General features: G+C 41.6%; 1 pseudogene; it reads left to right on the top strand.

Annotated features, from left to right (window-relative positions):
• The first annotated feature begins 6,934 nt into the window (after positions 1 to 6,934).
• LOC109457556 (transcription elongation factor A protein-like 9) lies at positions 6,935 to 7,219 on the top strand (annotated as a pseudogene).
• Positions 7,220 to 9,056: the final 1,837 nt, after the last annotated feature.

Below are 9,056 nucleotides of genomic sequence, written 5' to 3'. Positions count from 1 at the left end.
TGATATGGCCAGGCCTTTATTCTCCAACTTAATTTCCCACTCTTCTAGCTTCTAACAATTTCAAACTGTCTACAGGGGCCTGCACTCACCATGCTGGATCGTGATTCTGGATCTTAAATAATGCTGGTTCATGTTTTCTGACTTTGCTCCAGAAACCCCCTTCTCCACTGAGTTGACTGATTGATGGGAACTCAATTTCCAGTCCCACCTCAGACACCTCTTCTCGAAGGTGAGCTGAGTGCCCTCCTGTGTGTACTCACGGTTTCCTGAGCGGAACCTCCACAGCGATTGTCACGTCATGCTGAACTGTATGTCTCTTGTAACTGAATATAAACGCCTCACTTTTCTTCCTCCAGAAGAACTTAGCACTTTACCAGGCACATGAAGTAATAAGGGTTCCGTGTTTGATGCTCTGATTTGAAAGCTCAGAAGTTGGGTTTGCATAAATCTAAATTAAGCCAAATTTCTCCCCAGTCCATAGGTCTCCTGGTTGTATCTCAGGAGACAGCATTACTTTGCATCACTGGAGACCAGAAGAGGTCAGATGAAGTGAGTGCCTTGTGTAGTATCTGCCTCAATTCAAGTTCTCTCTGCATCACTGCAGCCAACCTGGGTTCTAAGCAGTCCTCCGGCACCCTGGGCGTTCCATAACGAGTCATCTATGTTTTCCAGTATTTTTCTCCTGAGCATAAGAAAACGAAAGTACAAGCAGCATTTTCTCTTGTCAGTACTGGTGACTGCTCTGTACAGGGTTAGTATGGCGGTGAAAATCCCAGCCCGCGGGGAGTAGCAAAGGGACATCTTGGGATGGCTGACATGGGCCCAGGACAGTCTTAGAGAAGCAGATGGGCCATTTGGTAAGCTTTCTATTCAAAATAAATCAGGAACAGAACAAAAAGAGGTTTTGGACACAAATGCTAAATGGAACAGAGCAGATGTAGGAAGCATCAGGCTGGGCCTTCAGGGAGGGGAAAAATGAAATGAGAACCCAAACAAGGCATTCCCCCTGCAGTGAAATAAAGACTCCAATGCTACTTTACACTGTCTCTGCAGCTCTCACTACGGGGGTCCTGGGATTCCAGCCAGGTGCACAGGGCCACAGGCTGGGCAGCTGAACGGTGCCAAAACCATTTGCTAAAATACAATGGTGTTACCCAGACAGCCCAGCAAATGTGCTTGGGGGAGCAGAGCCTCAGAATGGCTACAACAATGGCAGCTTGGCAACCTCACGTTCTTGGGAAGAATGGCATGGTTGTGGGGAGAGGACTGGGGAGCGCTTGGCAAGGCCAGTGGTTTTGGGGCTTTAAAGAATCTCAAATGTCCTGTGACTCTCTAAGTCTTTGGTAAATTACCTTTTATATTAGCTTTGTTAGGCCTCAGCAGCCTGCAATTGTCTCCTCAAGACTCAGCCATCTGTTCCTCTCCTGTCTAGAATTCTGACCATAAACACAAAAAAAAAAAACGAGTTTAATTTCAGCAAGAGATTATTATTTCCTTTTAAAAAGGGGAAGGGAAGTGGAGTGGGGGAAATGAATGAGGATGACAGCTTCAGAGGGAGTTACACAGAAAAGATGGGTATTTTCTGGAACAGAACCCTGACAATGTGCATTATTAATTTCTTGGTGACTGGAGTCAGGACAATTAGCACATTAGTCAAAACATTGTTGAATAATTAATACATATGTATTAAGCTACTTTTAAATTCAAGGGACTGGACAAGCTGCTCTGAAAGAAAACACACTTTTGTAAAGAGTCACTACACTCAAAGGAAACAGGAGTGAAAATTTAAATCACAGCTTAAAGAAAACTCAGCTCAAGAAATACTGCAAGACAGATGTCTGGTATAGGTTAGAAGTTCCGTATTTGTCGGGATGAGGATGCAAGCGCTCTGAGCTAGAGTTTCAAGGAAGGGAAAGGGAACTTAGGGAGATGGGAAAGACCCACAGAACTACCAAGTTTACCTTCCTTTCCACAGCATACAACTTCTTTTAAAATATTTTTGATAATAGGCACTCGTTTACCTCACAAACTGACCCCTTTTATTGTGAGCACTTTTTCCCCTAGAAAATTCTCCTCAACATGTATCTGTTATCTAGCTTTCCTTAACTTATCTTTTTCCTTCCTAACAAAAGAGAGTTTCTTCAGACTTCAAAATTCTATATTTCAAAATGTAGAATGTCTATATATCAAATGTAAAAAATATAAATATATTATATGTGTACACACACACACACACATATATATATATACATATGTACAATTATGTATTTGGCAGAAAAGTGTCGGAGACCTCCAAGGCCTCTGTGTCATATCACATATAGGAAAGCTGTCACCTGTCTCAGTGCAGCTGATGAACTTGAGAGAAGTCTTAGAGGTATAGGAAAGAACTAGATACAACAGATGGTGAGACAGTTTTCCTTAGGAGGATTCCAGGCATGAGGTAGAAGCTTGGAAAACATGAACGAATGACTGAATGAACAAACGAATGAAGGGCCAGTAGTTGAATGGTTTTTTAAGCTTTTGGTCTTAAAGTGGGTGAGTAAGAACCCATCATAAGGCCTTGAGAAAAAACTGACATTATGGCCTTAATCCTACAGGCATGTGACAAGATGGACATTTTGACTCCCTTTAATGTCTGGCTCACTTGTTTTTCATCAAGTTCTCACCTGTGACGATACAGTGGAAGCTATAACTTACCTGAGAAGGATCATGTCTAAAATGACCCTAATTTCAAACACAGAGGCAACTGATACTGAAACTTGTAAATTGAACAAGAAGAAATCATGGAACATAATCATATAAATACCTTGATTTTGCCTTACAGCATCCTGTTATAACCCTGCCCCTGGGATAAAACGTTGACTACCCCTCTGACTTGTCTGTCACTCTTAGGTAAAAGAAAGTCTTTTAATCACTGTGAGACACACAATATAATTTCAACAATGGAACATGTCTAGTCCCAGGTAATAAACTTCAAACTGGAGTCGATGTTAAAACTTGCCTCCCTGGCTTGGACCTACTGTGAGCTGCCTAGCTGCTGGAGCATCCCAGGAGGAGAGGGGTCTCCTTTTCCTTTTCCTGCCTGGTGATGGTACCCTCCTCTCCCCCTTGTCACCTCCCACTGCCAGCTTGCCAACCAGGATCCAGGCAGGGAGAGGGCGAGGAGGCAGGAGCACTACTTGCTCAATTGGCACTGGTCTAAAACGGCTCACCCTCTCTGGACCTATAGGTATTCCAGACATTTGAAATTTACTCTTTTATAAGCCATTTCATGAGTCTAGAAATTCCCTTGCTTTGTACCTTTGACTGCAGTTTCTACAGGCTGAGCAATAATGCTTCATGGGCTGGCTCTTCCTGGCTCAGCCATTTTTTTTCTTTTTTTTTTTTTTAAACTGGTTAAGGTCACTCAGAATTCCGCCACTGATCTCCTCCTCCTTCAGATAGGCCTCTACCTGGATTTTAAACGGATCCAGGATAACTCCTCGTTCCCTAGGACCTCTTCTGTTCTACAAGAAACATGCAATCTCTGCCCAGGGATCACTGGGGGCCATTTTGGAGGCTAGCAACCACAGAAAACAAGTTAAACAGATGAATCTTTCCAAAATCCTTGGCCTGGCTCTGCCCAGGCAGACGCTGAAGGTTCAGGGCAATCCCAAATTGGCAACTCTTCTTCACAAAGAGCCTGACAGTTCATCAGCACATCTCACTAGACTTCCAGATTTCCTGGGCAGAGTCAGACATCTGTCCATTTTGCCCTCCAGCCACAGAGAATACATTTCAAGCTCTCAAAACAATCCCATTTAAGCAACTCTCACTGGTCTTCTTCAGATAGGACTCATAGGAATAAATTACTCTCTCCAACAAACCCTCCTCACATATTCTCTCCAATTTCCCTCTTCTTGACCTTTTTATATCTCTGATCTGTGGGAATAGCCCTTGGGTGAGAAGCTCAAGACTTGTGTAACCAGTTTTCAGATATTTCTTTTATAAAAGTGATGCTTCCCTGTCTCACAACTACTTTTGGTATTGGGTACTTTTCTTATTGTTTGCCCAAATATTTCAATTTAATGTATTTTTATACTAGTTGATCTAATGTTACTTTTTTTTTTTTTTAATTTTATTGGGGAAGGGGAACAGGACTTTATTGGGGAACAGTGTGTACTTCCAGGGCTTTCTTCCAAGTCAAGTTGTTGTCCTTTCAATCTTAGTTGTGGAGGGTGCCATTCAGCTTCAAGTTGTTGTCCTTTCAGTCTTAGTTGTGGAGGGCGCAGCTCAGCTCCAGGTCCAGTTGCCATGACTAGTTGCAGGGGGTGCAGCCCACCATCCTGTCATCCGGGAGCTCAGCGGCAGCTCAGTTCAAGGTGCCGTGTTCAGTCTTAGTTGCAGAGGGCACTACCCACCATCCCTTGTGGGACTGGAGGAATTGAACTGACAACCTTGTGGTTGAGAGCCCACTGGCCCATGTGGGAATCGAACCGGCAGCCGTCGGAGTTAGGAGCACGGAGCTCTAACCGCCTGAGCCACCGGGCTGGTCCGATCTAATGTTACTTTTTGTCCCAGGTTGATGGCTCTGATTCTATAGCTATCTGGAGAACTCACTAGGAAAATTGGCTTGTTAATCTTAATATGAATGTATTAAAAAGCCACAGGACAAGGATTCTGGAAAGATTCATCTATTTAACTTGTTTTCTGTGGTAGCCAGCCTCCAAAATGGCCCCCAATGATCCCTGCCTCCTGGTATTCACACCTTGGTGTAGTGCCACTGTCTCCGCACTGTCCCAGGGTTGGTCTGTGTGACCAATAGAATATAGAGAAGTGATGGAACGTTACTTCCAAGATTAGGTTATATAGTACTTTGGCTTCTGTTATGCCAGTTCCTTCTCCATGTAGATATTCTCTCTGGAGGACCCATGTTGTGAGCAGTCCCACATAGAAAGGAAATGAGTCCTCTTGGTAACAATTGTAGAAGTGAGCTTGGAAGTGGATCCTCCAGCCCCAGTTAAGCCTTCAAAAACTGCAGCTCCAGCTGATAACTTGACTCCAACTTACTGAGGATCCTGAACCAGAAACACCCAGATTCTTGACTTTCAGAAACTATGAAATATAATGTTTGTTGTTTTAAGCTCCTAGGTTTAAAAAAAACAAACAAAAAAACTTAACTTCTCTTTTTCACCCTTCTTAAGATATTAAATTGCTGGGTTTGGGGATAATTTTTCAGCAGCAATAGATAACTAATATGCTATCTATACTCTCTACAAATAGTTGGACTAACAGTTTCTTGCATTTGCAAAATATTTTTCACACTGATTATTACATTTATCAATGTAACTACATCCCAGTTTATATTCTAAAGTCTATCATAAAAATACAATGTAAATTAGAGAACTATTTTATCAAAATGCATTTTGTAGGATTTAAAAAACAAGCAGACTAATTAGGTATAACGAAAATATAATTTAATCTATAAAATTCAATTTCCACATAATTTTCAGAAATATTTGCATAAATATGATACATCTGTAAAATCACAGTTTAGAGATTCAGACAGGACTCAAAGAGATCGGCTGAATTTTCATGCTAGTTCTGGGCAGCTCTGTACCCTAACACTCCCACACACAGCACATCTATTTATTGTTTAACAATCTCTAGAAAAGGAAACAGATATGCGATAGGGAGCTATGGGGAAAAGAAGCAGTATTTTGCCATCTTTGCAGTCAGAAAGTCCTTAAAACTAACTGAGTTATTTCATATTCGAAATGTTCATTATTCTTAATTTTCATTATCTCCTCCTGAGACTAAGTGAGGTTAACATTCAACATCTGGAGAACTAACGCAGAGAGTAGAGGAAGAGATTTTCAAGAGATGGTGTAACTAACATGGGAAGGGAGAAAGATGGCTGACCTAGACCTCAGCCCGCAGGCTGTGGGTGGGTTGTATTCTGAGCACAGGGACCTGAGAGCTTGGGTAATAATGTAACTGAGTCTCCAGAGTTATAAATGCCTTTCATATTTTATCAATACTAAAGCAGCTGGAAACATCAGTCCTAAAAAAAAAAAAAAATGTGTTGAAAGGGTGGGGGCTAAATTCATCAGTGGCAAAGAGATAAATACATGGTGCTATATGGGAAATCTCATATGGCTTATTAACGCAAAAATATCTTCCAGAAGCAACTTTTGGGGTGAGTAGGAGGAACTACACACAAGCTCCCCTTCCACTTCTTCCTCCCTCTCCTGCAGTGGAATCTGAATTCAGAATGTATCTCCCTTTCACATTTCTACCTACCTGCACCAACCCCTGGAAGTTTTTGCGTTTAGGGCTGCAGTCATTTCTGTTACAGGGGTGAGATGCTACATGGTGAATATTCCTATCTGTGTGAGGGTTCTATTTTACAGTCAGCCCTGAGCAGTCTCAGGAATAGACCCTCCTAGAACGGTACAGCCTGCCCTTAGTCTTCCTATGCAGTTAATGGAACGGCAAGTGCTAGGACAGCTGCCCACACTCACAGGTTAGGTCTGCTAACCCCACCTTCCTCCTTATCTGGAGGACAGTTTGTACAGGAACTCAGAGGACTATAAGGTGTACTCAGGCACGCGCCACTACTTCAGGTACACTCAGGTACACTCAGTGATACCTTTCCATGGTTCTCAAATGGAGATTTTCAGTTAAAAAGGATAATTTGAGACTGTATCTGAACTATGGAATAAAAAATTTTAAGCTTCTGTAGTGTGACCGTAGGGCCTGAGGCCAGGGAAAGAAGAAAGAGCCAATTTGCTGGAATGTTACAGGTCTGTTGTTCACAGCACGGCCCAAGGCTAGAAAAGACAAGGAAGAAACTGACCGGATCAATCCTGTAATTGTATTCAAAGAGGAACAAACAGAAAAAAAGAAGAGAAAAAGGAAAGATGCAGGAGAGGAAGGAAGAGGGAGACACAAGATGAAACCCTGTCAAACTGAAGGAAAACCAGAAAATGAGAGTGAACCAAAGCTTGAGGCAAAGCCAGAGGAGGAGAAAGAGCCAGAGGAGGAAAAAAACAGAAGAAACTTAGAGAAAGGCTGATTCAGTCTCTCCAGGAATTTAAAGAAGATACACACAGCAAGCATTTAAGCAAAGATGCTGTTTAGAGAGTGAATGAAATAGAGGTGATAAGGAGAGTAAGAAACACATTTATTTACAGTGATGCGTTGGAAGGTTAATTGAAACCATCCTTATCCCTATTAATGTAGTTTACCTTGATTTTTATTTTTTCTGCTATCAACATTGATGTATAGCTTTCTTTTGATTTGTATTTTCCTGATACACCTTTGTCCATTTTTCTACTTTTAACTTGTTGCTTGCTCTTAGTGGTTCTAAATGCATCTCTTCTTATCTACATTCCCATTGTTTATCATATTTTGAACAAATCTCCAAGTCTCTGCCTTTTAATAGAACTTTACTCATTTGCACAAAAAGAAGTTCCTGACAGGATATAAAACGAAAAACAATGTTACTAAGTAATATATGAATATCGTATTTTTAAAAGGGAAGAGTACATTTGTATATTACAGCTATGCACAAAAAATGTGTGAAGGATAAAAGACAAAAAGATACAGTCAGTGGTAGGGTTATGAGTGATTTTTAAAATTCTGCTTATTTGTATTTTTGCTTATTCCTAGAATGTACATACATTGTGTTAAAATAATAAAAGTTTTATATCAAAAAATTTTAAACCATATGATGTACTAAACAATTAAATATAGATCATCAGGTTTATATTTTATAGCCATAGATATGAATTGAGTTTACAAGGATAGATTCTAAGTTCGGAATCCATATTCCACTCTCTTTTTCTTTGATCCTCTTAGTCTTCCTCTCTGGCCCTCTTCTTATCTCCAAGCCATCATCAGTGATCTTGTTTCATATTATGCCCTCTCCTATTGTAAATGTGTTGCTGGACTCTCCCCAGATTTCCTTTATAAATCTGTTTATATGTCTGTTTGTACCTGGCTCTTGGGTCCCCTGTAACCAATACACAGCTCTGATTTGAGACTTCCTGTTCTACTTAAGGATGAATAACTAGCATGTATTTCATTTCCATCTATGAATAAGCTGTTGACACCCAGATCTATTTATTTGTCCCCGTGCCCTTTCTGAGTTTCAGGACCACATATCTAATTCCCCACTGGAGCCCTTCTGTTTCCTTCTCTCCCATATCCAATCAGTCATGAAGATCCATCAATTCTGCCTTATGATATCCTGTGAATCATCTTTGTTTCTACCCCCGAGAGCCTCTACCCCACCTGGACCCCCGTAACATCCTCCTGTTGGTCTCCTCACTTCCAGTATCACTCCTGACTAGGTTATTTCCCATTCAACAACCAGAGTGACCTTTCTTAATTAAATATCTCACATGCCACTCCCTTCAGTGGTTTCCACTAAAACCCTTCAGTAGTTTCCCAATGACTTAGGATGAAATTCAATCTCTATACATGACTTAAAAAGTCTCCACTCACTTGTCCCATTTCATCATTCACCTTTTCCTGTTTGCTCACTATGCTTAAGGCCATACTGAATTTCTTTCAGTTCCAAGAATTTGCCATGCTGTCCCTTACCTCTGGGCCTCTGCTCATTCCGTTCCTTCTGCCTAGAACATTGTTCCATACCCTCTGCCTCTTATCTGCTCTTCTGCTCTCTGTCTGAACACCGTTCCTCCAGGAAATGTTCCTGGCTGACCTAGACTGGGGTATATGCCCCCCGCCCCACAACCACCCCACGTGCTCTGCTGTACTGGATGCTTCCACAATCATGGCAACTATCACACTGTATTACACATTGGTTATCTTTCTTCTTGCAGGATTCTAATCACCAGGTCAGGGGCTAACTCTGCATTGCTCATTACTGTGGACAGGGGCCTAAGAGAGTGCCCAGCACACAGTAGGTCTATAATAAATATTTGCTCAAAAATATCTAGTTTCCAGGAAACACTACCAGGAAACTGATCCCCCTGGTGTGGTATGGGAATGTTGCCTCCATATGTACTACCAGACACGCTATCCTAGAAGCCACAGAACAGAAAGAC

The sequence above is a fragment of the Rhinolophus sinicus genome, chromosome 16 (assembly GCF_057876585.1).
Source record: "Rhinolophus sinicus isolate RSI-liver-muscle chromosome 16, RSI-T2T, whole genome shotgun sequence".
Classification (NCBI taxonomy): domain Eukaryota; kingdom Metazoa; phylum Chordata; class Mammalia; order Chiroptera; family Rhinolophidae; genus Rhinolophus; species Rhinolophus sinicus.
The sequence above is the reverse complement of the archived record's forward strand: the minus strand, read 5'-3'. Positions and strand labels throughout refer to the sequence as shown.